This window comes from Galeopterus variegatus, unplaced genomic scaffold (assembly GCF_000696425.1).
Source record: "Galeopterus variegatus unplaced genomic scaffold, G_variegatus-3.0.2 Scaffold106, whole genome shotgun sequence".
Lineage (NCBI taxonomy): Eukaryota > Metazoa > Chordata > Mammalia > Dermoptera > Cynocephalidae > Galeopterus > Galeopterus variegatus.
The window spans coordinates 1,267,411-1,292,117 of record NW_007726217.1 but is presented as its reverse complement, the minus strand read 5'-3'; the positions used below and the strand labels follow the sequence as shown (position 1 = coordinate 1,292,117).

Below are 24,707 nucleotides of genomic sequence, written 5' to 3'. Positions count from 1 at the left end.
CATCGTTTTCCCTTTTAAAGGAACAGGACATTACTTCTCAATAATTTAGAAAGGTAGGAAAAATTCAATGAGATATGTCTTTTCCATGGGGCACACAGTATAGCAGGCAGAGAAGCACTATTTATTTCAAGGCTGATTTCCACACAGGAATGAGGGTTTTGTAAAAGCTTTTTTATTTTAACACTAGGGAAAATATTAAATCATTTAAGATAATAATGCTAAATCACTGTTAGAGTAAGCACCTTTGTTCATTTTTTCATTCAAACTGTGTTACTCCCCCTACCCCCAAAATATATGGAAGTATTAACACAGCTGGGATATTATATATATTCACAGAAAGCAACATAATTTTAATCAAAGTTTGAAAATTCAGAAAAATACACACAAATAATAAATTTGGGTCTCAACCAGCATGAAAAAACTAGTAAACTGTAGAAAACATATGCAAAAGACTTTACACACTAATTTCTTTTATCATAAAAATGTCTCCTAGAGATATTCTGAAGGGATATTTGTGTAGGTTGGCAAACTCAACTTTACTTGCCATCCTGTGTTACAAGAACATGGTTTATCTAATAACGTCATAACAAAAGGAAGTGACTTGGAATGAGAAAGGAGTTCTGTGAGATCTAAGAAAGTAATAATCTCTGCAGTTTATTCATTTATTAAGTACGGATAATACTGGACATATTACTTATCTCCTAAGGTTTGGGGACAGGTAGCAGGTTGAGCTTTAAAAACAGGATACTGCACCAAAAAGTGCTTACTGGAAAGGTAAACACAAAATCATTTCAGAGTTTTGGGGCCAGCCCGGTGGCGCACTACTACAGTGCGCCGCTTAGGAGCGAGGCAGCACTCCCGCCAAGGGTTCGGATCCCACATACAGACCGGTTCCCGCTCACTGGCTGAGCGAGGTGCGGGCGCAGCACCGAGGTTTGCGATCCCGTTGCTGGTCCCGGTCCGGTACGGGCGCGACACTGAGGGTTGCGATCCGTTGCCGGACACGAGAAAAGACAAAAAGGAAAAAAAAAATCATTTCAGAGTTTTAAAAATAGTTTTGCTTTCTCATTAAAGCAGGTTTCACAATTTCTGTAATTTACAGTTTTTGTGTTAAGACTGGTGTCATACACCCCAAAAAATCTCATGGTCTGACAAGTACCAAGAGCATTCTGTTCACTCTATCAGCATTTACTGAACACTTACTGTGCCACGCATGCCAAGTGTGCAACATGCAACAAACAAGAAAGACAATCCTGTTGTAACTGTATGTGGAAAATCATTTTTTAATCTTTTCAGGCCCATGATGTGATGTTGGAATTTTTTTTCTGCTTTGGTGAACAGTGTAAAAAGCATCAGAGTAAAGTCAGGAAAGTTACTACCTGTCAGATCTTTTCCAAGTTACATCCTCTCTTCCAACTAAACTTTTCTTACTTGTTAACAGGGATAACACTTTCGTTAATAACGTATCAATATTAGGGCTGAGCCCGTGGCGCACTCGGGAGAGTGCGGCACTGGGAGCGCAGTAGCGCTACCGCTGCAGGTTCAGATCCTATATAGGGATGACCGGTGCGCTCACAGCGCTCACTGGCTGAGCGTGGTGCGGCCGGTCTCAAAAAGGACCAAAAATAAATAAATAAATAAATAACATATCAATATTGGCTCACTAACTGCGGCAAATGTAGCATACTAGTGTAAGATGTTAATTTTACGGGAAACTAGGCAAGGAATGTATAGGAACTGTTATAGATTAAATTGTGCCCCCCCCCACACACACCCAATTCATATGTTGAAATATGCAGTACCCTCAGAATGTGGCCTCATTTGGAGAGAGGGTCTTTATTGAGGTATATGACTGGTGTCCCTATAAAAAGGAGAAAATTGGATACAGAAATGTGGAGGGAACACCATGCAAAGAGACACTGGGACAAGACTGGCCATCTATAAGCCAAGGAGAGGGGCCTGGAACAGATCTCTCAGAAGGAAACAATACTGCCAATACCTTGATTTTGAACTAGCTTCCAGAATTATGAGACAAAAATATTGCTGTTGCTTAAGGTTCCCAGTTTGTGGTACTTTGTTACAGCTGCCCTCGCAAATATAGAAACTCTGTACTTTCTTTACGATTTCAGTAAATCTTATTTTCAAACAGAAAGTTTATTTTAAAAAAGAAGATAGGTGTAATGATGGCACCCTTATCTCATAGATAAGACCAAAGGAGATAAATGATTGGGAAATCCCTACTAGATGGAAAGGGAACTCGTAATTCCAATACACATTAAACAACCAAACTGGGCCTAGAACCCAGGTTCCATTCAGTATTTTCCACAATATAATGTTACTCCAAGATAGACATAAAGGTTGGTGTTAAGGGCCGACCCCGTGGTTCACTCAGGAGAGTGTGGCGCTGGGAGCGCAGTGGCGCTCCTGCTGCGGGTTCAGATCCTATATATAGGGATGGCCAGTGCACTCACTGGCTGAGCGCGGTGCGGGCGACACCAAGCCAAGGGTTGCGATCCCCTTACCGGTCACCAAAAAAAAAAAAGGTTGGTGTTAAGTGAGGGACTATGCTAAAGCGAATTATCAATCTAAAATACCCAGTCCCATTAAGTACTAATTCTGGCAGCAAAAAAAGAACCGGGTTCAGGGCCAGCCTGTGGCTTACTCGGGAAAGTGCGGTACTGATAACACCAAGGCCACAGGTTCGGATCCTATAAAGGGATGGCCGGAAGAAGAACTGGGTTCAAATCTTGGCTCTGCCACCCACTAGCTGAACAAAAAACACCCTCTCAATCTTCCAAATGGGACCTATGCCCCACAGGATTGCCATGGGAATTAAAGAGTACATACAAAATGCCTGGCATACAGCAGGTGAGTTCACACCTTAAGCTATGTTTAGCTACAGCCCGAGTGGTCAGAAGGAGATATTTAGGAACTTCCCTGGGAGTAAACAAATTTCACCACTGATTCTATTTTCTGGCTATTTACCTGCCTATAAGTAAAAGGTAATCAGGTATCTTCCTACACAGAACTGGCATGTGTTGCACTGAAGAGATGTACTAGACAAGTCATTTTATCAAAGACGACATAGGACAAAAGGTTATATTCACCTTTTAAAGACAAATCCCTTTGATGCTGGATGTTAGCAGGAAAAAAAAAAAATCAACAGAAAGCTGAGAGGCCATTCATTTAGAACCTTCTCATCATAATATCTCCAGTGTAGGCAATTTGCGTATACCTACTCCTGAAAATTTACTCAATGGGTGTCCATTAAGCTCAGATCATCTATGCAATTAATGTTTCATCATTAGGGAAACAGAATGGACAGCAGAATTGGCAGCTTAAAGAATTTTGAATTCTCCTATATCCCTCAGGGAGGTTAAAAGCAATTTTAATTCCAGTTTTAAATGAGTATATGTCACCACTGGGGAATATTTTCTTCTCCTTTCTTAGAGAAATTCTCAGCTTTTCTAACTTAATAAAGACACCATAACCTATGCTAACTAATGGTTTCCTTCCAGCTATCATTGAGGTAAACCTTTTCTTAAACTAAATTAAGTAGCCAATCATTACACTTAACCACTTATTTTTTAAAATGAAATTATTACTACTAATGCCTTGGTTTAAAAAATGATACATACTGCAAACACCTACAGAGCTTTAAAAAAACTTATTTCCCAGAACATCTTATATTTGGTTTTTAAAAAGGAACAAAACTGAATTCATCAGATTTATATATGAAAGCTCTGGTCTGCCATAGTTTCAAGATTCTAAATTATCTGGCCCCTGCCTACTTCTCCAACATCATCTCAAACCACTCTCTCTCATTCAATCTCTCTACCCTAGCCACAACAGCCTTTTTTTCAGTTCCTTCAACAAGCCAGCCTTTTTAGTCTCAGCACCTATACATTTGCCATTCCCTCCACATGAACACTCTTCCTCAGTCTCACTGCATGGCTGACTCCCTTCTCATCCTTCAGGTCTCAGCTAGTCACCTACTTGAAAAGAAAGGTCTTCTTTTAGCATCCCATCTAATGAAACCTCACTGCTCCCCCATCCCTGTTATCTTATGTTAACTAATTCTATACCTGGCCAAACTAACAATCAATAAGAGGGCAGAAATAAAGGCATTTTTAGACATGCAGTGTCTAAAAAATTTATCTCTTGTGTACCCTTTTCTCAAGAAGCTAACTTCCTGAGAAAGGTGCTCCTCCAAAACAAAGGACTGAATCAAGAAAAAGATATGAGATCCAGCCCAAGAGAGGTAGGAAAAAACCATCAGGATGATGACGCAAGCCTGACAGCTGCACTGCTGCTTAGAGCACATCTTGAATGGAGATCAGAAGGTATCTCCAAGAAGAGAAAATGTATAATACGGCCAAAATGCTTAAATGTATTTAGGAAGATTTACACCTCTGGGTAGAGTTAAGAGAGCAATTACTGATAAAAACAGAGAAACTAGGAAAAGAGACAAAAAAGATAATTGTTAGCACCAGAGAAAACAAATAGTTCTGCGAAACAGGAAAAGTAATCATAGCATGCAACATGATTGGGCTGTGAATAAGTTGTACATAATCAAAATATTGTCAACTGTGAATACTGCTCTAACCAAAATGACATTATAACCGGAGTGACAATAAATGTGGGCATGTGAGATGACTAGGGAAGCCTACCAAAAACCACCACTATCTAAGGTACAAAGTTAATAGATAATACCGGACACTGGAAAGCAAAGAAGCTTATTTAGAGAGGTAATACCAAAACAAAGAGCCAAGAGTTGAAAATGACTGCTCCTAGGGACTAGGAAGAGGAGTGGGGAGGGAATGCTGTTTTTCATTAAAGTTCTGTTGAGCTGATGATATAATATGTTTAGGTATAGTTTTTTTTGCATATGTATTAGTAAAAAAAAGAAAAAAAACACCAAAAAACTTTTTAAGTACAAATAAATATGGAAAGAGTTTTTAAAGTTAAGAAAGGGCTGGCCAGTTAGCTCAGTTGGTTAGAGCATGGTGCTGATAATGCTGAGGTCCAAGGTTTGATCCCTGTACTGGCCCGCCACAAAAGAAAAAAAAAAAGTTAAGAAAAAAAAGTACTATAGGAATAAATCAAATGTATGTAAGAATTTGTTCATGGGGCTGGCCAGTTAGTTCAACTGGTTAAAGTGTGGTGATGCTGGTAATACCAACGTCCAGTGTTCGATCCCTGTACCAGTCAGCCACCAAAAAAAAAAAGAATCTGTTCATGTCCACCACAATTATCTATGGGAGAGAAAAATGAGTAAAAAGTCTGTCTACCAAAAAGGGACTAGTTCAGTAAATTATATGGCACATCTATGATGAAATGCCATGAATCACTAAAAAATGCAGAGGGGAAAACTTGTTAAGAACCAGGTAACAAAAAGTACAACCCCAATTTTGATTAAACACATACACATACCCAAGTAACACATGTATGAAAAGAGACTGCTCACCAAAATATTAACTGGTTATATATGTTAAGTTCACAGATGATCTTTTTCAGATACTGCTTCATAAGAAAGAACCCAGATAATCTGCTTCATAAGAACCCAGTTCGTAAGAACTTGCATCAGGCTGGCCAGTTAGCTCAGTTGGTTAGAGCACAGCCTTGTAACACCAAGGTCATGGGTTCAGATCTCCACACTGGCCAGCCGCCCCCCACCCCTCCCAAAAAAAACTTGCATTAAGGAATTTTCTGGATAATCAATTCTTTTTTTTTTTTAAAAAGATGACCGGTAAGGGGATCTTAACCCTTAGCTTGGTGTTGTCAGCACCACGCTCAGCCAGTGAGCGAACCGGCCATCCCTATATAGGATCCGAACCCGTGGCCTTAGTGTTATCAGCACCACACTCTCCCGAGTGAGCCACGGGCTGGCCCTGGATAATCAATTCTTAACATAACACTTAGTTTTATAAATCAGAGAGGTTATCACAGTTCCTTTTACCACTATGCATTTACCTTATCTGAACAATGATTTGACTTGCACTGGATCCCAGACACTCTCAAAAGAACACTTGCAGTGCCACTGGCTTCTCCAATTCACAAAGTCAGGACACAATTCTGGAATGAGAGGAAATAAGCAGTGATAAAATGGTTACCCACACCTTGCAGATTCCATTACTGATGCTCGAAATCTATAAGCAAAAACTCTACCCTCAACTTCACTCCATGTAGAGACAGATTTCCTTTTCAAAGTATACTGGTCTAGCAGTTCATCTGTCTCTCTCACACACGTCATCCATGCACCTCCAACCGTACAGAAAGTTAAAACTTTCCTTCTTGTAACCTGATACTTTCATTGGCAATATTTCAGGTGCTAGGATTTGCAGTATGCAAGACTAATTCACAAGCTCTATAATTCAACTGGTGAACTTGATAAGGATCAGATGTTTGAAATAAGAAAAAATTAGACTGAAGTATGCTAAACTAAATTTAACAAATTACAATAACTCCCCAACTCCACCCCTGAAAGCACAAAAAATTTCTTCTGCTCCAGTTGTCTGAATAGTCCCAATCTATGCACATGGTCATATATCAAAGCTATATACAGTGTTATCCAAAACAAACAGAAGAGGGCTGGCCGGTTAGAGCGTGGTGTTGTAACAAAAAGGTAAGGGTTCAGATCCTGTATTGGCCAGCCTCCCCCTGCGCTCCCCCAAAAAAGAGGAAAACCAAGTTCCAAGACCAGCAAGCTAATGTAAGTAGGTAAAGCTTTATTATTCATTCATATTATTGTAAAGTAGGAAGGCACACAAGATCCAAATAATCTGAAGATGTAAGCTTGACATTAATCTTTCTTTTTTCTACTTACTCAGCATTCACTCAATCAAGCTGGTACAGGCTTCCCACCATAGCCTTTCTGAACCCTATAGTTTGCACATAGCTAAATCCTTGCCTAGTTAGCCAGAAGGAAAGGAATGTATTTCCTTAAGCTATGGTCTCCAAACCCTCAGATTAGAACGCTTCCTCCCCTTTCACCAAACTTACACTCCTTCCTACGAGGGTCTCTCCCTCCGCAAGCTGTCCCTGGCTTTCCCAGGCTGGCTTAGGTACTGCCGTCCGTGTTCCTCTGGACAAGTTTCTCCTTCCACTCATCTCATTATGTCTGCTAATATGTCAATTCCTTCACTGGGCTATAAACTCTTTATATACCTAACATTGATATGTGTTTGCTGAGTAAACTGAATGCCCAAGCAATAAACTCTTGACCTGGACCCTATACCAAAGGTAATCAGATAATTAACATTACAAAGAACCAACAAAACCCTACTCTTAAAATCACTAACAAGACTTTTATCCAGATGAAAACAGTATTCAATAAGAGCCTTTATCAAATTAATGACAACGTTAATAAATATTTACTTAGGTGGCTGCCAGTTAGCTCACTTGGGAGAGCGTGATGCTGATAACACCACAGACAAGGGTTCTTAGCCCCTTACCAGCCAGCTGCCAAAAAACAAATAAATATTTACTTAGTTGATAATAGTAAAAAAAAAAATAGCACTTTCAAAAACTCATTCTTTCTTTTGCATGTATCTCCTTGCAGTTTTTACTCTTAGAATTCATCCTAGGTTACACCATCTAAAAACTTCTTTCCTAATTCCAGAGGCACAGGGAGCTTGCATCAGTGTGTAGGCTAAATGAGGGAAATCCCATGACTGCTACAGGACTGAAAACTGCTCTTGCTCTGCAACACACTGAATTAAAGAATTATTCCAATACATCCATCCTTCAAATTCTAATCAGATGGAAAAAGCACACTCACACAAACCTTCCACTTTACTTCCCCATCATGTTTCTTCCCTATAATTAACCTCTTCTCAGTTATTGGTAAGAATTTAGTCATTCTAACAAGTTTTCAATTTTTCATTGTGATGAGTGGAGAAGCAAATGTGAAGCTCCAGCCCTTAGTTACTCTGTGACAGTAAGGAGACACCTGAAGCAGAGTCAGCCCCTGCCACCAGTGTTTACATCCTACTCCCTCCAGCTTGTCCAGCCACAGGCATACTTTTCAGCCTCTATCTCCTGAACCTCGCTTGGCCAAATACCAATGTATCAGCAAGAAAACCCAGCACTGCTAACAATATTTCCTCATCCCTTCTACACATTACTAATTATCCACTTATTTAACAAAAAATATTATTAAGTACCAACTACATGTCAGGCACTATTCTAGGCACTGGAGATTCAACAGTTAAAAGTCCCTTCGTGGGCCGGCTCCGTGTGTGGCGCTGGTAGTGCCGAGGCCGCGGGTTCGGATCCCATATAGGGATGGCCGGTGTGCTCACTGGCTGAGAGTGGTACGGACCACACTGAGCCAGGGGTTATGATCCCCTTACCGGTCCAAAAAAATTTTTTTTAAAAAAAAATCCCTTCATTGCTGGAGATGACATTCTAGGGGGCAGATGGAGGTGCACGGGGAAATAAGAGTTACAATTTATATACAGTGAGGGAGAACTGGCTGATTACTTCAGTTGGTTAGAGTGCCGTACTGATAACACCAAGGTCAAGGGTTCAGATTCCCATACTGGCCGGAAAATGGGAAAGGCAGGACTCTCTCATGAGACAGTTGAGCAGAGACTGGAGAAAGAGTGCATTGTGCCTTATCTAGAGGGGTGCAAGCAGAGGAAGACCCTGGGGAGGGAATATGCTTGGCTTTGCCTGAGGAAGAGAGAAAAATAACAGTGGTTGCATTGCAAAAAGTTGCCAGGGAGCAGTTGGTAGACCAGGACAGAGACACGGATGAATGGATAGGGCCTTGCAAGCCATCATAAAAACTTTGGTCTCCTCTGGGTAAGGTGGGCAGCCACTGGAGTATTTTGAGCACAGTAGTATGAGCAGTATGTTTTAAAATACTACAAATTGCCGAGACACATTCTGGCTGCTGAATGGAGAACAGACTTTGACAGTCCAAAGGCAGGGGAAACAGAGAGATACAGAACATAAAACCCAAGGATAACCTTGCCCATTCCTGTGAACCTGAGGACAAACCACCAGGCACAACATGCTTATATAATACTTGAAGACTAATGAGTTCCAGCTTGAAAAGCATGATGAGAGCAATAAAAGTGAAGAAGAGGACAATGTCTTCCACTCGTTAACCCAAAGTATCCAATGAATAACAAAATTTCATCTTAGCTACTCCCCACTGAAAAAAATACTAGTAACTGATCAGATTACTGACAGCTGAGCAAATAAACCTGTAGTGTTTTACCACAGAAAACCGTGCAATGTCTACTCCAAGTAGTTCCCACGGTATCAGCAGGAACCAAGACAGAATCCAAGACTGGTGAAATTATTATGAATGGCTTTGGAGAGAAAAACGGATACTTCCAAATGGGTCATGTATACAGAGGCTTCTACTTTAGGGGTCAGCAAATGACAGCACACAGCCAAATCTAGCCCACTGTCTATTTCTGTACCACCCATAAGCTAAGAAAGATTCCTATATTTTTAAACGGTTAGGAAAAAACTCAAAATATTTCATGACATGAAAATTATACAAAATTTCAATTTCTGCATCCATAAATGGTTTCATTGGAACACAGCTACTTGTGCACTAAGACAGAATAAGAGTTGAATAGTTGTGACAGGGACTGCACACAGTGCTCTCACAGCTTTGCTCTGCTACAACCTGCACTGAAGCAGTTATAACTCAACAGCATTTCAAATATCATGCATACCTGTATAGAGCATATAAAATGGAAGCACTTAGGCTAAGAGACAAAGGAGAGTTAGTAATGACAAGGAAACTAAAACCAGTAGTAAGCAACTTGTTTTTAACCAAGTTGATAAGCAGATATTCAAAGACGTCAGCCAACAAACACATGGCATTGATAAACTAAACAGGTAGTATGGATAAGTGACATAAAAAGAGTATAAAAGCCCAAGCTTTGCTCAGGTGAATGCAGATCGTCTGACTGAGAGGTACTCTTGCTATCAGCAGTCCAACGTTGGCATCTGCTGCCAAAGACTCTGCCCGAGAGCCTTACAAGACATTGAACTTCCTTATAAGACCGGACAGCCGACCAGACCAACTGACCTCAGCTGGTTAACTCAGACTATTCTTTCTATCTTCCTCTGTACCTTCACTTATTTGTACTTGTGTGTTGAATTGTTATTTGTGTGCTGAATATCATGTGAATGCAGTAGTGTGTAGCTTGAGCCTGTGTGCCTGTGGCTCTGACTACCGAGCAAACGACTTAGTAGTTAGGGAATTGCTCCCAATAGGAATTCCGTAGTAGCCCATGGCTGATATTAATGATCCTTGCATTAATAGAAGTCTGACGTTGTGGAAAGACACAAATGTGTTCAGCCTTGGTTCCTTGCAACTTCCATCCACTCATGAAATACTGTCATATCACATTTTATTATTTTTAAATTACCACTGCATGGGCCGGCCCAGTGGCTCACTCGGGAAAGTGCGGTGCTGATAAATTACCACTGCACATCCATCATGTCAAAACGAGAGAAAAGTGGACTTTGATGTTACTTTTAAGGCACAGTGTGGAATATTTTGTCACTGAATTAGATGGCAAGGCATTGTCTATTATGAGACGACACCGTAGCTTTGTCAAGAATTCAACATATGTCAACATTACCAAACTAAGCACTCATCACAATATTCCCAACTCACAGGAAAACAAATGATGGTGGTAAAAATGTGTGGAGAAGAAAAGGACTTAGTTGAACAAATTTATAAACCTTATGAAAATGTAAGGAATTTAAAGCCTATGGTTATTCACTGTACTATTCATCAGCAGACACTCTGCAGGAAATTTTTAAATCTATCACATTATTGTCAAGTGACCTTCATTCACTCTCAACTTCCTCTTACCACCTTAATATATCGTCAGTTCTGTGAATCTATCAGAAACAGAAGGTGAATATCCTGACTTGCCCTACCAATACAGCAGTCAATGGCTTAAAATAGTAAAATTTTATCATGGTTTTTGAGCTCAGGGCTGAGTATGAAATTTTTCTTAAGAAGAAGAACCTCCCTTAACCACTATTATCACTATTACTGAACAACGAATAGCTTTGGAAATTGGCTTTTGCTGCAGACCTGATAACGTTTCTAAATGAAGTCAATCTAAAATTACAAAGCAAAACAGCAGTTCTATAGAAAACATATACTGCAATAAACTACTATGAATAACAACAAACATTTGAGCAGTAAGTAATGACAAATGACTTTATTCACTTCCTATAAAAGAGAAAGTGAGAGATCTCCATTCCCACACAAATTTGAAGAGGATATATTTTCTTAGCTCAAACACAGTTCCAGAATATTTCCAGCCTCAATGCATGTGAAAAGAAAATCTCCATATTTTAAAATCCACCTAACTGTGTAACTGAGGAGCTTCCATCTAGTCTTCAATTAGAAGTGATTAATCTGCAATGTAATGGCAATCTAAAAGGCAAATATCTAGAAAAGAATCTAACAATTCTGTAAGTGCCTTAGAAAAAATAAATGTGCTCAGTTAAAATCACAGGCTCATGGGCCGGCCCGTGGCTCACTCGGGAAAGTGTGGTGCTGACAACACCAAGGCCACGGGTTCGGATCCCATACAGGGTCGGCCGGTTAGCTCGCTGTGTAAGCGTGGTGCTGACAACACCAAGTCAAGTGTTAAGATCCCCTTACCGGTCATCTTTAAAAAAATAAATAAATAAATCACAGGCTCATGAATTAATATTAGTATTTGGCAATACCTATCTGTGTGAAAGCCATCCTCAAAGATGATATACATAAAATTCCATTACAGAACAGTATTAACAGATGAACATTTGCCATCGATTCTAGCAGGTAATTGCTAACTTTGAACCCCAATTGAGTGAAATGTTATCTTCCCAAAAAAGAACTCTATTCTTCTCACTAATAGAACTGTTATTCCAAAAATTATACTCATTATTATATTTTGAGTTCCACCAATAAAAACTTTGTAAAAATTTGTTTTCCCTCTTGTCATTTAAGTACCTATAAAATAGCCTCAATTTTGCCTCTTGGCCCACAAAGCCTAAAATATTACCTGGACCTTCGAGAAAAAGTTTGCCAACCACCGTTCTACATCATTTGCCTATGTACAGATGGCTAACAAGAATAAACTCTTAATGAGCAATAATTCTCACAACTGTAGGGATCCCAGGTGGTAGAAATTGCCATTTTTTAATATTTATGCCCAGCAACTTAGAACAAGGCAAATAAAACTACTAATCAACCATCCCAAAGCCATTCCAAAGTAATCACCCAGTAAATGATAAGAGCACATGCTCTAAAGTCAGACTGCCTAGATCTGATTTTCAGCTCCACCAACTAATAGTTGTGAAACCTTGGATACATTAATTAATAAGTACCTCTGTTTCCACATTTGTAAAACTGGTTCCTACTTCACAGGGTTATTGAACACTGAATAAATTAATCTATGTGTAAAGTTCTTGAAACAATGCTTAGCACATAATAAGTACTCAATATATATTATTATTAATTGGGCCAATATCAAAGTGACAGTTAAAAGACAACAAAACTTCAACCAGCTGGTATGACTACCAGTCACATCACCATTAAATAGTTACGTTCTTTTAAGATTTAGGAATTTGGCTTTATAGCAGACTCAGAATACAAGACACTAATCACATCTTCAAAACCTCTTAAAGAACCAGTATGCTCTGACAACAAACCCAAGCCTGTGCCTGATTCCAGACCCCAGGATGAGTCTGCCAGCTAAATAACCCCATTGTTGGGAGCCTCAAGTTCTCAACTTAACAACACAGACAGGGTCAAACATGCCATCTGTGTACCTGAAAGTGTCTACGTAGGCCAGTAGTACTTAAACTCATGCTATGCAGTGTTTATGCTTTCTGGCAGAGGTGCCTTGGGGCAAAATAACATTTCCATCTGAGTCCTCCCACCCACCCAGCAGATCAAACAGAATTGTTGGAACTCATAACAGCTACCTTCCCAAAATTTATCATCTGCTGGGCCGGCCCGGTGGCGCACTGGATAGTGCGCCGCTTGGGAAGCGCGGCGGCGCTCCCGCCCGAGGGTTCGGATCCCACATACAGACCGGTTCCTGCTCACTGGCTGAGCGAGGCGCGGGAGCAATACCGCAACACCGAGGGTTGCAATCCCGTTGCCGGTCCCCGGTCCGGTACAGGGGCAACACTGAGGGTTGCAATCCGTTGCCGGACACGGAAAAAGACAAAAGAAAAAAAAAAAAAAAAAAAAAAAATTTATCATCTGCTTACCACATTACAAAACTTTTATAAGCTACCACTATTTCCCTACCACTTGAGTCTCTATTTCCTTGAAAACCATTACTCATGCAATATTACTAGACTAAATGGCTCCTTCAAGGTCAATACTAGATCAAATTCCTTTTGTATCCCCAGTGTCTAGGTAAAAAGGAATGAATATTAGCCATATAGTTTCCCCCCTGACCCATGGTAAAATATACATAACATACAATTTACCATTTTTAAGTATACAATTCAGTGGTATTAAAAACATTCATACTGCTAAGCAACCATCACCATCATCCATCTCTAGAACTTTTTCATCTTCCTAAACTGAAACTGTATACCCAATTAAACACTAACTCAGGGCTGGCTGGTTAGCTCACTCGGTAGAATGGGGTGCTAATAACACCAAGGTCAAGGGTTCGGGTCCCAATACCAGCCAGGTGCAAAAAAACAAAAACAAAAAACCACTAACTCTTCATACCCCTCCTCCCTGTCAACAATCATTCTACTTTCTGTCTCTGAATTTGACCACTCTAGGTATCTCATAAGTAGAATCATACAATATTTGTCCTTTTATGTCCAGCTTATTTCACTCAGCATAATGTCTTCAAGGTTCATCCATGTTGTAGCCTATGTATATGGTTGTAAAGGGAAAAACATGTACAAAAATTGTTAACATTTCAAGTTCTATGATTCTATTTTATCTGCCCGGGCAAACCGAGTTGCTTAATTTTTCTTTACCTAATTTTTTCTTTTTAGCAGTACATGAACAGTAAAAATATCCAACTGTACATGCATATATAATAAAAAGAAGCCTCCTTCCTAATTTCTATCTTTCGTATCCCAAACTTCCAGTCCCCTCCCTGGTTTTTTATTTTGATACACAAAAACCAACCACATGTTGCCTTGCCTTGTGAGTGTTCTTTTAGTAAGATCTTCAGTTAGCCTATCAGGACCAGCTGGTTCCTCGTACTGCTCTTCTAAAGATATTAACATAAAGATCCAAAACAATATACATAAACAGATCCAAGTCACACAAACACTAGCTTTAAAACGCTTTGACTCCTTTACACCTCAGTTTCCCGACCTATAAAGTGGGAGTAATACTAACTACTTCATAAGTTACTGCAATGATTAAATGAGAAAAACATGAATATTGTAGTACAATTCCCAGTAATATAGCAAGCACTCCAACTGTAATAATCGTTAATTTCCTTCACTGGGTGCTGTGGAAAGCACAAAGATAAATTATAATCTGTGCCCTTCCACGTGCTTATAACAGGAGCTTATCTCTGCTTAGTATTACCATCGATATATTAAGAACCTGGTTAATACAACTTCCAACTTATAATGTTTTTGAATCTATTCCTAAATCTCACTGAAATAATTACAAGAAATAATTAGGGGCTGGCCCAGTGGCGCACTGCTATAGTGCGCTGCTTGGGAAGCGCGGTGGCGCTCCCGCCGAGGGTTCGGATCCCACATACAGACCGGCCGCTCACTGGCTGAGCGAGGGGCGGGAGCAACACCGAGGGTTGCGATCCCGTGGCCGGTCCCGGTCCGGTACGGGCACGACACTGAGGGTTGCGATCCGTTGCCGGTCACGAAAAAAGAAAAAAAAGAAAAAAGAAAAAAAGAAAAAAAAGAAATAATTAATTTGGAGTGCTTGGAGAAGAAAGGGAAAGTTCAGTATCAGACTTGTACAGGACGTGCAACCTGGAGGCAGTCTACAGCTGGCTTTAATCAAAGAGCTCGAAGTCTTGTGACTAAAAGTGACCATGGGGCTGGCCTGTTAGCTCAGCCCGCTGGAGCACAGTATTGTAACACCAAGGTCATGGGTTCAGACCCTCAGGCCAACCAGCAGCCAAAAAAAAAAAAAGAGAGAGAGAGAGAGAGAGACCATAATCCAATTCAACCTAGATGCAAAACCACTGACTTAGAAGAACAGCAGAGTTTGGGAAAATATGACTAAAATTAGAATCACAGAGAATTAAGAACTGGAAGCACTCCTAGAAATCATACCTAACACAACCCCAAAGTTTTACAGATGAGAAACTAAGCCCAGAAAAAGGAAGGGTCCAAGAAGATGAGAAGAGTGGTTGGGGAGAAGGGGGAAAACAATCTTAGGAGATGAAGCTACGGTAATAGCGCTTTATCTATTTATTAAATTTATCTTGAGGCCCTGAAAAAAATTAAAAAATAAATAAATTTATCTCACATACATGGATACTAGTTGCATTGTCCTGTGTTCTTCTTATGCATGTGTTCATACTGCATATACTTTTTTCAAAAAAGCATGAAAAAAATGTTTGTACAATGATGAACACTGAGGTTGTGCTAACTTTAGACCTCCTTTCCCAGTATATAATTCCCTATGAAGAACAGAAAGTACAAGTGTTCCCACGTACTTCACAAGACTCTTAGCCACACATTTTAACTCAGATTTTTGCAAACAACTTCTGAAGATTGAAACAGAACTCATAAAGCAATGCTCTTAAGGTCAAGCCAAAGAAACAACTCCACATTGAAGGATAAGCATATGGATAAGGTATAATATTGAATATAGACAGAGTGGTTCAGAGCAAGAGCTTTGCAAAGACCTGGATTAGCAGAATCCTGACTCCACAACTATTCAGGCTTGAGCAAGGCATATAATCTAAATAAATGTCCTTATTTCTAAAAAGTAGATACACTAATCTCATAAATTTATTTTAAGAATTAAATGTATTAACATATGTAAAGCACATATCATGTTGTATTCTAGAACAGCAGTTTGAAAAATGAAAACAAGAAAGCCGGAAGGGAGTAACTATGGATACTCTCAGCAATGAGAACTTCACTATTCCAAATTATTCCAGGAGGTTTATTTTAATCAAGGTTTATTTCACACTTCGTTAAGACATGTTTACACATCACCAAACAATAAATCAAATCCTTAAAAGACATTTTAGTTTCTAGAATCAAATTCAAAAAACTAAGAGGATACACAAATATTTGTACAATGTAAAGGAGAAATCAGGTTAAATCCCAAGGATTTTGCTTACCTCCACACTCGGTCCAATTCAGGCACTGACCTAGTGAGAAAAATTTTACACTATATAATCTATAAATTTTAACAAAAAATGTAGCCAACAGGAAATGAGATTATTAAACTTACTACATGAAAAACTAGGTCTTGCATGCACAATGATTTAGGATGAGAGAGAAGCATCAAACAAGTGTATCCAGGACTTATACTTTAGATGTGAACAGTGGTTTCCTACATACCAAAAGCAGTGTAAGGCAAGAAGATGAACAATCCAGAAAAGAAAGGCTGTATCCCTATAGCTCTGCAGTGATACTTAATACCCAACAAGGAAACCAAAAATCCTCTCCTCCTCAGAGAGCACCTCCTTATTTCTTGTTGGCAGCTCAAGATTAGTTACTAGATCAGGTGAAAATGGCAAGATCAAAATTCCAACTAGAATAACATATTGTACACAGTTACTGTTTATGCATACTTTTGACTTGCACATAAAACCTTAGTTCCCTAATAACCAGAGCAATAATTTAGTTGACAACTTCAAAACTTAATAATTTATCTTTCACTTACATTTATGGCTCATGTAGGCAAATACCTCTCAACACGTTAATGATCACTGTAGGTATAAACTTTTACCAGAAACTTTGCACTTTGGGTTAACCACATTTAAAAAAAGTTTTCATTAAGCTTTCATAAAATTTTCATTTCTTTATATTTTTCTCTCAAAAAATATAAAGAAATGATCATAACTGATATGACAAAGCATTTGCAACAGTTAAATGACACTATCATTCATTCAAGAAATATTTCTTGATGGAGCTCTTGATGAGACAAAGAAATAGATATTGGATTCATTGCTTCTGAACCAAGAGTCCAGCAACAACAATTTGTTGGGAGATTATTTGCTGCAACAGCTAAATCCAAATAGTTTAAAATAATTACATTAGAGCATTTCTAGTGTGCTCAACTAGCACTGTTTATTCAACTGTCAATACGGCACTAGACTAGAGGTCCTTGATTCCATTTGTGCCTAAACTTTCCTGAGACAGGATTTTCATCACTTTTATACATCCAAACTAAAGATCAGAAACCATTTAGTAATAAAAGAAACAACACTAGGTGACTGTGCTTTAAAAGTTCCTTGTTTCTTGAGCCATTCTGCAAATACCTTCATAAGACACTCAACTGTATAAGTTTTCATGTATTATTTATATTAATATCAAATGTATATACCGTAATTCTTTCTCAAAAAGACAAGGAGGAAGAAAAGTTTCCCCCAGATAATTTGAAATCACTTGTATTTAAAGCCTATTAACTTAATTTCTCAAAAGTATGTAGAATTTGAGTCAAAAAAAGGATTTTAGAAATCCTTTAGAGTCCAAGTACTTCATTTTACATATGAAAACACAAAAACAGAGGGAAGACACCTTCCCCAGCACTTCACAGCCTGCTCTCTCACTGGACTGTGTTGCCTCTCTTGAAATTTACAAACAGGAAAAAGATGTGTACGATTAATACATATAGATTTTTTTTTTTACACAAAAAATTTTTTTTAATTTAAAAGGCCATACAAACATTTGTAAAAACTATGTTCTTAAATTAAGTATTTTCGTTTTAAAGATGGACAGATACAAAAAACTAGGCAAATATTATCAATTCCGAAATATACCTTCTGTCATTATATTTGCAGGGAGGTGAACCCAAAAAGCCTGTGTCAGCTCATGGATTCAAGTCCATCATTCCTGAATAAAAGTTAGTTCAACTTAGGGCCACCCGTGGCTCACTTGGGAGCATGTGGTGCTGATAACACCAAGGCCACGGGTTCAGATCCCTATATAGGAATGGCTGGTTAGCTCACTTGTGAGAGCATGATGCTAACACCAAGCCAAGGGTTAAGATCCCCTTACCGGTCATCTTTAAAAAAAAAAAAAAAGTTAATTCAACTTTGACAATAAAATATTGTCAATCTATAACTTAAAATATAAAACTCATGTTGCAGGCCGGCCCGTGGCTCACTCAGGAGAGTGCAGTGCTGATAACACCAAGGCCATGGATTCGGATCCTCTATAGGGATGGCCGGTTCGCTCACTGGCTGAGCGTGGTGCTGATAACACCAAGCCAAGGGTTAAGATCCCCCTACCGGTCATCTTTAAAAAATAAAATAAAATTCATCTTGTAGAAATATTTGAATACTTGTATTTGTCAAGTGTTTTAGCTAAATAAGAGGAAATTAATGTTCCCCTTAATTAATCATATAACTGCACTACTGAATATATTTGTGCTGCTTTCCAAAGAAACCGAGTGAAAAATGGCAAGTACACTGTTGTTACAATTATTGAGTATATGTGTACAAGTAACATGGATCACTGCCAACTTATGAAACTGTTAAACAAAATAAAAGATAATAAATTTTTTTAAAAAATTTAACTTTGGGGCCGGCCCAGTGGCGCACTGCTACAGTGCGCCGCTTGGGAGCGTGGCGGCGCTCCCGCCGAGGGTTCAGATCCCACATACAGACCGGTTCCCGCTCACTGGCTGAGCGAGGTGCGGGCGCAACACCGAGGGTTGCAATCCCGTTGCTGGTCCCGGTCCGCTACGGGCACAACACTGAGGGTTACGATCCGTTGCCGGACACGAAAAAAGACAAAAAAAAGGAAAAAAAAAAAAATTTAACTTTGGATCTAACAAGCATGACAACAACAAAATGGAGATTATTTTAGTATCTGAGGACACTGTCCTAATTTACTGGTCAATCTACTCCCTGGACCCTTACTCTGAGCAATACAGCAAAGTGGCTAAGTGTGCAGGTTTACAGAGACAGACCTACCTTCAAATCCTATCTCTCTAAATTAACCTCCAGTGCCTCAGCTTCACTTGTAAAACAAAAAGTTCTTCACTTATCTTGTACAGAATTAAAGTGCTTAAATAAGCATTTACTTTGGAAAAAATCTCAATCTACAGAAGTGCTTCTTTAATATACAGGTTGACCTTAGATCCAGATTTGCTCAAGACAGTCACAGTTTATACTTGCTGTCCAGGTATAATCATTAATAGCATCCCCTCTCTCAATATCGTCCTGGTTCAAAAAGACAAACTATGTGGTCACAATATTAAATTATTTGGCAAAATAAATCTAACCCAAGACAAATATCATTAAATCAGATGAAAAGCAAACTATTCCAGCTAAGAACTGGCATCCAAAACCTCTCTAGTCAAGCATTTACCATGATCACATTTCACTGTACGTAAATTTTACCACACTCTTCCTTCCATAAAGCAAATACTGAACACTAGCTAAATGATATGCAGTGTTAGCTAAATGAGATGAAGTGTTTAGATGTGAAGTGCAGTGATGTCTGCAACTTACTTTATTTTTTATTTTTTGGTGGCTGGCTGGTACCGGGATCCAAACCCCTTACCTTGGTGTTATAACACCGTGCTCTAACCAACTGAGCTAACCAGCCAGCCCCCAACTTACTTTGAAATGCATCAAAAAATGGAAAATGGGAAAAGGACTTGAAAAAACATTTCTCCAAAAATATACAAATGGCCCATAAACACATGAAAATATGCTCATTATCTCTAATCATTAGGGAAGGGCAAACCAAAATTACAATAAGAAACCACCTCACACCCATTAGGATGGCTACTATGCACCACCACCCCCACGAGAAAAGAAAAACAGAAAATAACAAATGTTGATGAGGATGTGGAGAAACTGGAATACTTGTGCACTGTTGGTGGGAATGTAAAATGGTGCAGCACTGTGGAAAACAGTATGGTGGTTTCTAAAAATTAAAAATAGAATTACCATATGATGGAGCAATTCCACTTCTAGGTGCATACCCAAAAGTATTGAAAGCAGGGCCTCAAAGAGGTATTTATACATCCACGTTCATAACAGCATTATTCACAATAGCTTAAATGTGGAATCAAACCAAGTGTCCACCAACAAATGAATGGATGAACAAAATGTGGTATATACACACAATCAAATGTCATTCAGCCATAAAAAGGAAATTCTAAAACATGCTACAACCTGAGTACACCTTGAGGATATTATGCCAAGTAAAATAAGTCCATCACAAAAAGACAAATACGTACTGTATGATTCCACTTATTTGAAGTATCTAGAAGAGTCAGATTCGTACACAGAAAGTAGAATGGCGGTTGCCAGGGACTGGGGAATAGGAGACAGGTGTGTTATTACTTAATGGGTATACAGTTTCAGTTTTGCAAGATAAAAAGAGTTCTAGAGATGGAGGTGATGATGATTGCACAATAAACATTCTTAATACCACTGAAATGTATACTTAAAAATGGGTAAAGATGGTAAGATTTTGTTATATACTTTACCACAATAAAAAAAATTTTTTAAAAAGATGGACTGACGAGTGGAAAGGTACATGACAAAGCAAATACAGCAAATGCTAATAAATGTAGAATCTAGGTGATGGGCATATGGGTGCTTGCTGTACAACTATTTCAACTTTTCTGTATGCTTGTAATCTTTTGTAATAAAATGTAGGAGGAAAAAAGAAATCAAACTGTCATCCCTGCTAGGACATACTTGATACAGCGTGATTAACCTACCCATTATGAGGGAAACACAAGCCTTACAGCAATGATAGAATTTAAAGTCCGGTTTACCAGACAATCTTCTAAAAGTCCATTTTGGCCACATTCAATGAGATCATCACAACAGCTGTAATAACACTAACTCAGTGGGAATAAATTTGCCTACCACAGCCCCAAAATAGACACTGAACAACAATTAAGCTTTAGCTCACCCAATATAAATATCCAGTATCCTTAAGACATTTGAAGCCCAGCTTTAAAGCAATAAATTAGTCTACTTCTAAAAAAAAAATCGGGATATAAATTAAATCCTAAAAGTACATCAATCAATAAAGATTCTGTATACCACATATTTTCATTCCAGTAAATGCCCAGCACTTATGGGCATTTAATAAGTAGTTAATGCCTAATCTCCCAATTTCCTGGAAAATGAAAAACCAAGTAACATCAAGTACAGTCCTTGCATCATCTAAATTCTAGATCCTGCCCGTTTTTAAAGAACAGAATTTAATAAAGTAAAATATATATGTATAATCCGGAGCTAAGAGGTTCAGCAAAACTGTCCCCACATCATTCACTCTGACCACAGAGATAACAGCATTCCCTCTGCATTCTGAACAAACCCACTGTGGGCTAAGAGGTAAAGAGAGTTTAACTAGTTAATATGAAAATAGTGATACTTAAATGACAGTCAAAGAAAATTACAAATCTCTTCCATGAAATCTAAGGGGAGAAAACGGCAACTACTAGGAAGCCCACCCTTTGATTGGCAGAAGTGATACTGAAAAAATGAAAAGGCAGTCTAAACCAGCATTGTCGAACAGAACTTTCTGAGATGACGGAAATGTTCTATACCTATGCTGTTCAATACAGCTAACATGACTGAGGAACTGCATTTTTAATTATATTTAACTTTAATTAACTTAAATTTAACTAGCCACTTGTGGCTAGTGGCTACAGAATTGGAGCAGTGCAAATCTAAACCAAAAGCCACATACTCAAGATACCCCCACCCCCAAAGAATCTAAAGCTCAAAATACGCTTAATAAACACTGACTAATGAGGAAATGAAGAGTTACAAAGGTTTCTGCACCAAACAAAAGCATCAGTTCTGGGCACGTTTCTACTCACTGTATGATGTCAATAAATATGGCTCTCTAGTCTAAACCTCTTTTCTACCCAGCATTCCAATATATACATGTACCATGATATAAGCAGTCCCATAGCACTGTACACTTCCTTTGCTTTCAATTTTTCACTTACATAAATAACACTGTGATGATTATCCTTATTGTAAGGACCTGTCCAACAGAAATTCCTTAAGGTATGTTCCTCAAAGTACAGATACACACCATTCTCCAGAAAAGGCTGCAGCAATTTACATTGCTACTGACAGTGTTTGAGAATGTCCACTTCCCCACACCCTCACCAAAAATAAGTATCAAGTTGTTTTTTATTCTGATGGAGCTCTCAGGGGGGAAAAAGTTACCTCGTTGATTTAATCTGTATTTCTTCAGTTTTAATATGGAATTTGTCAGTATTCGAATCTAATATTCAGGGGACTGGCCTGTTAGCTCAGTTGGTTAGAGCATGGTGCTGATAACACCAAAGTCCATGGTTCAATCCCTGTACTAGCTGGCAGCCCCCCACCAAAAAAGGAGAAGGAAAAAAAAGTACCTAATTTTCAAAATGGTCAGCCATTTGTTCCAGAACTATTTACTGAATAATTAAGCCATCCTTTCCTCATCATCTTGAAATACACCTTTGTCATATACTCTGTTCTTTCCACCTGCTATCAGTTGAGGGCTCTTGGTGTTTCTCATTGTCCTTTTAGATTTAATTTCTTATGACTACTTCCCTTTTCCAAATAGCTACCGAACAACCCATCTTCTCTTGTTTCCATATATAATAATAATTTGTTGAATTCCTACCATGTACCTGGCATTGTGCTAATCATCTTACCATCACAATAACCCTACTGGAGGAAGAGATAGAGATTTCTATCTCCATATGAAATTGAACAAGTAGATATTCCAAAGGGGTTCAGCAATTTGTCCCAAAGTCCCACTTTACTTTTTATTATTTTACTTTATTTTGTCAAAATACAATGTAGTTGATTATTGTGGCCAATTACTGAAACCTCCCTCCCTCCTCAACCTCCCCCATCCCTCCCAACAATCTCCTTTCTGTTTGCTTGTTGTATCAATTTCAAGGAATTGTAATTGTTATGTCTTCTTCCCCCCCCCCCTGGTGTGTGTGTGTGTGTGTGTGTGTGTGTATTTATTTTTAGCTCCCACAAATAAGTGAGAACATGTGATATTTCTCTTTCTGTGCCTGACTTGTCTCAATATAATTCTCTCTAGGTCCATCCATGTCATTGCAAATGGCAGTATTTCATTTTTTATAGCTGAGTAGTATTCCACTGTGTAGATATACCACAATTTCTGTATCCACTCATCCGATGATGGACATTTGGGCTGATTCCAACTCTTGGCTATTGTAAAGAGTGCTGCGATAAACATTGGGGAACAGGTATACCTTCGATCTGATGATTTCCATTTCTCTGAGTATATTCCCAGCAGTGGGATAGCTGGGTCACATAGTAGATCTATCTGCAATTTTTTGAGGAACCTCCATACCATTTTCCATAGAAGCGGCACCATTTTGCAGTCCCACCAACAAAGTATGAGAGTTCCTTTTTCTCCGCGACCTCGCCAGCATTTATCATTCACAGTCTTTTGAATATTAGCCATCCTAACTGGGGTGAGATGGTATTTCAGTGTGGTTTTGATTTGCATTTCCCGAATGCTGAGTGATGCTGAACATTTTTTCATGTCTGTTGGCCATTCGTGTATCTTCTTTTGAGAAATGCCTATTTAGCTCTTTTGCCCATTTTTTAATTGGGTTGCTTGTTTTTTTTCTTGTAAAGTTGTTTGAGTTCCTTGTATATTCTGTATATTAAACCTTTGTCAGATGTATATTTTGCAAATATTTTCTCCCACTGTTGGTTGTCTTTTAACTCTGTTAATTGTTTCTTTTGCTGTGCAGAAGCTTTTTAGTTTGACAAAGTCCCATCTGTTTATTTTTCCTATAGTTGCCTGTGCTTTTGGGGTCATATTCATGAGGTCTGTGTCCAGTCCTACTTCCTGAAGTGTTTCTCCTATGTTTTCTTTAAGAAGTTTTATTGTTTCAGGGTGTATATTTAATTCTTTAATCCATTTTGAGTTGACTTTAATGTATGGTGAAAGGTATGGGTCTAGTTTCATTCTCCTGCGTATTGATATCCAATTATCCCAGCACCATTTGCTGAAGAGGCAGTCTCTTCCCCAGTGTACAGGCTTGGTGCCTTTGTCAAAGATCAGATGGCTGTAGGTGTGTGGGTTGATTTCTGGATTCTCTATTCTATTCCATTGATCAGTGTGTATGTTTTTAATGCCAGTACCATACTGTTTTGGTTATTATAGCTTTGTAGTATAGTTTAAAGTCAGGTAGTATTATGCCTCCAGCTTTATTTTTTTTGTTCAGTATTGCTTTGGCTATGGCGTGGTCTTTTGTTAGTCCACATAAATGTCTGGATAGTTCTTTCCATTTTTGAGGAAAACATCATTGGAATTTTGATGGGGATTGCATTGAATCTGTATATCACTTCGGGTAGTATGGACATTTTCACAATGTTGATTCTTCCAATCCAAGAGCATGGGATATCTTTCCACCTCTCTAATTTCTCTCAGCAGTGGTTTGTAGTTCCCATTATAGAGATTTTTCACATCCTTGACTAACTATTCCTAAGTATTTTATTTTTTTGGTGGCTATTGTAAATGGGCAGGCTTTCTTGATTTCTCTTTCTGCATCG

At 38.7% G+C, this 24,707-nt stretch overlaps 1 protein-coding gene across 2 annotated transcripts in view; it reads right to left on the bottom strand.

The window, feature by feature from the left end:
• Nucleotides 1-24,707, bottom strand: part of THRAP3 (thyroid hormone receptor associated protein 3) — a 71,260-nt gene that overhangs the window by 36,568 nt on the left and 9,985 nt on the right. For both annotated transcript variants that reach the window (XM_008585565.1, XM_008585573.1), the window contains one exon: nt 5,974-6,075. The gene's annotated coding sequence lies outside the window, so the exon portion shown is untranslated. The remainder of the gene's footprint in view (nt 1-5,973; nt 6,076-24,707) is intronic.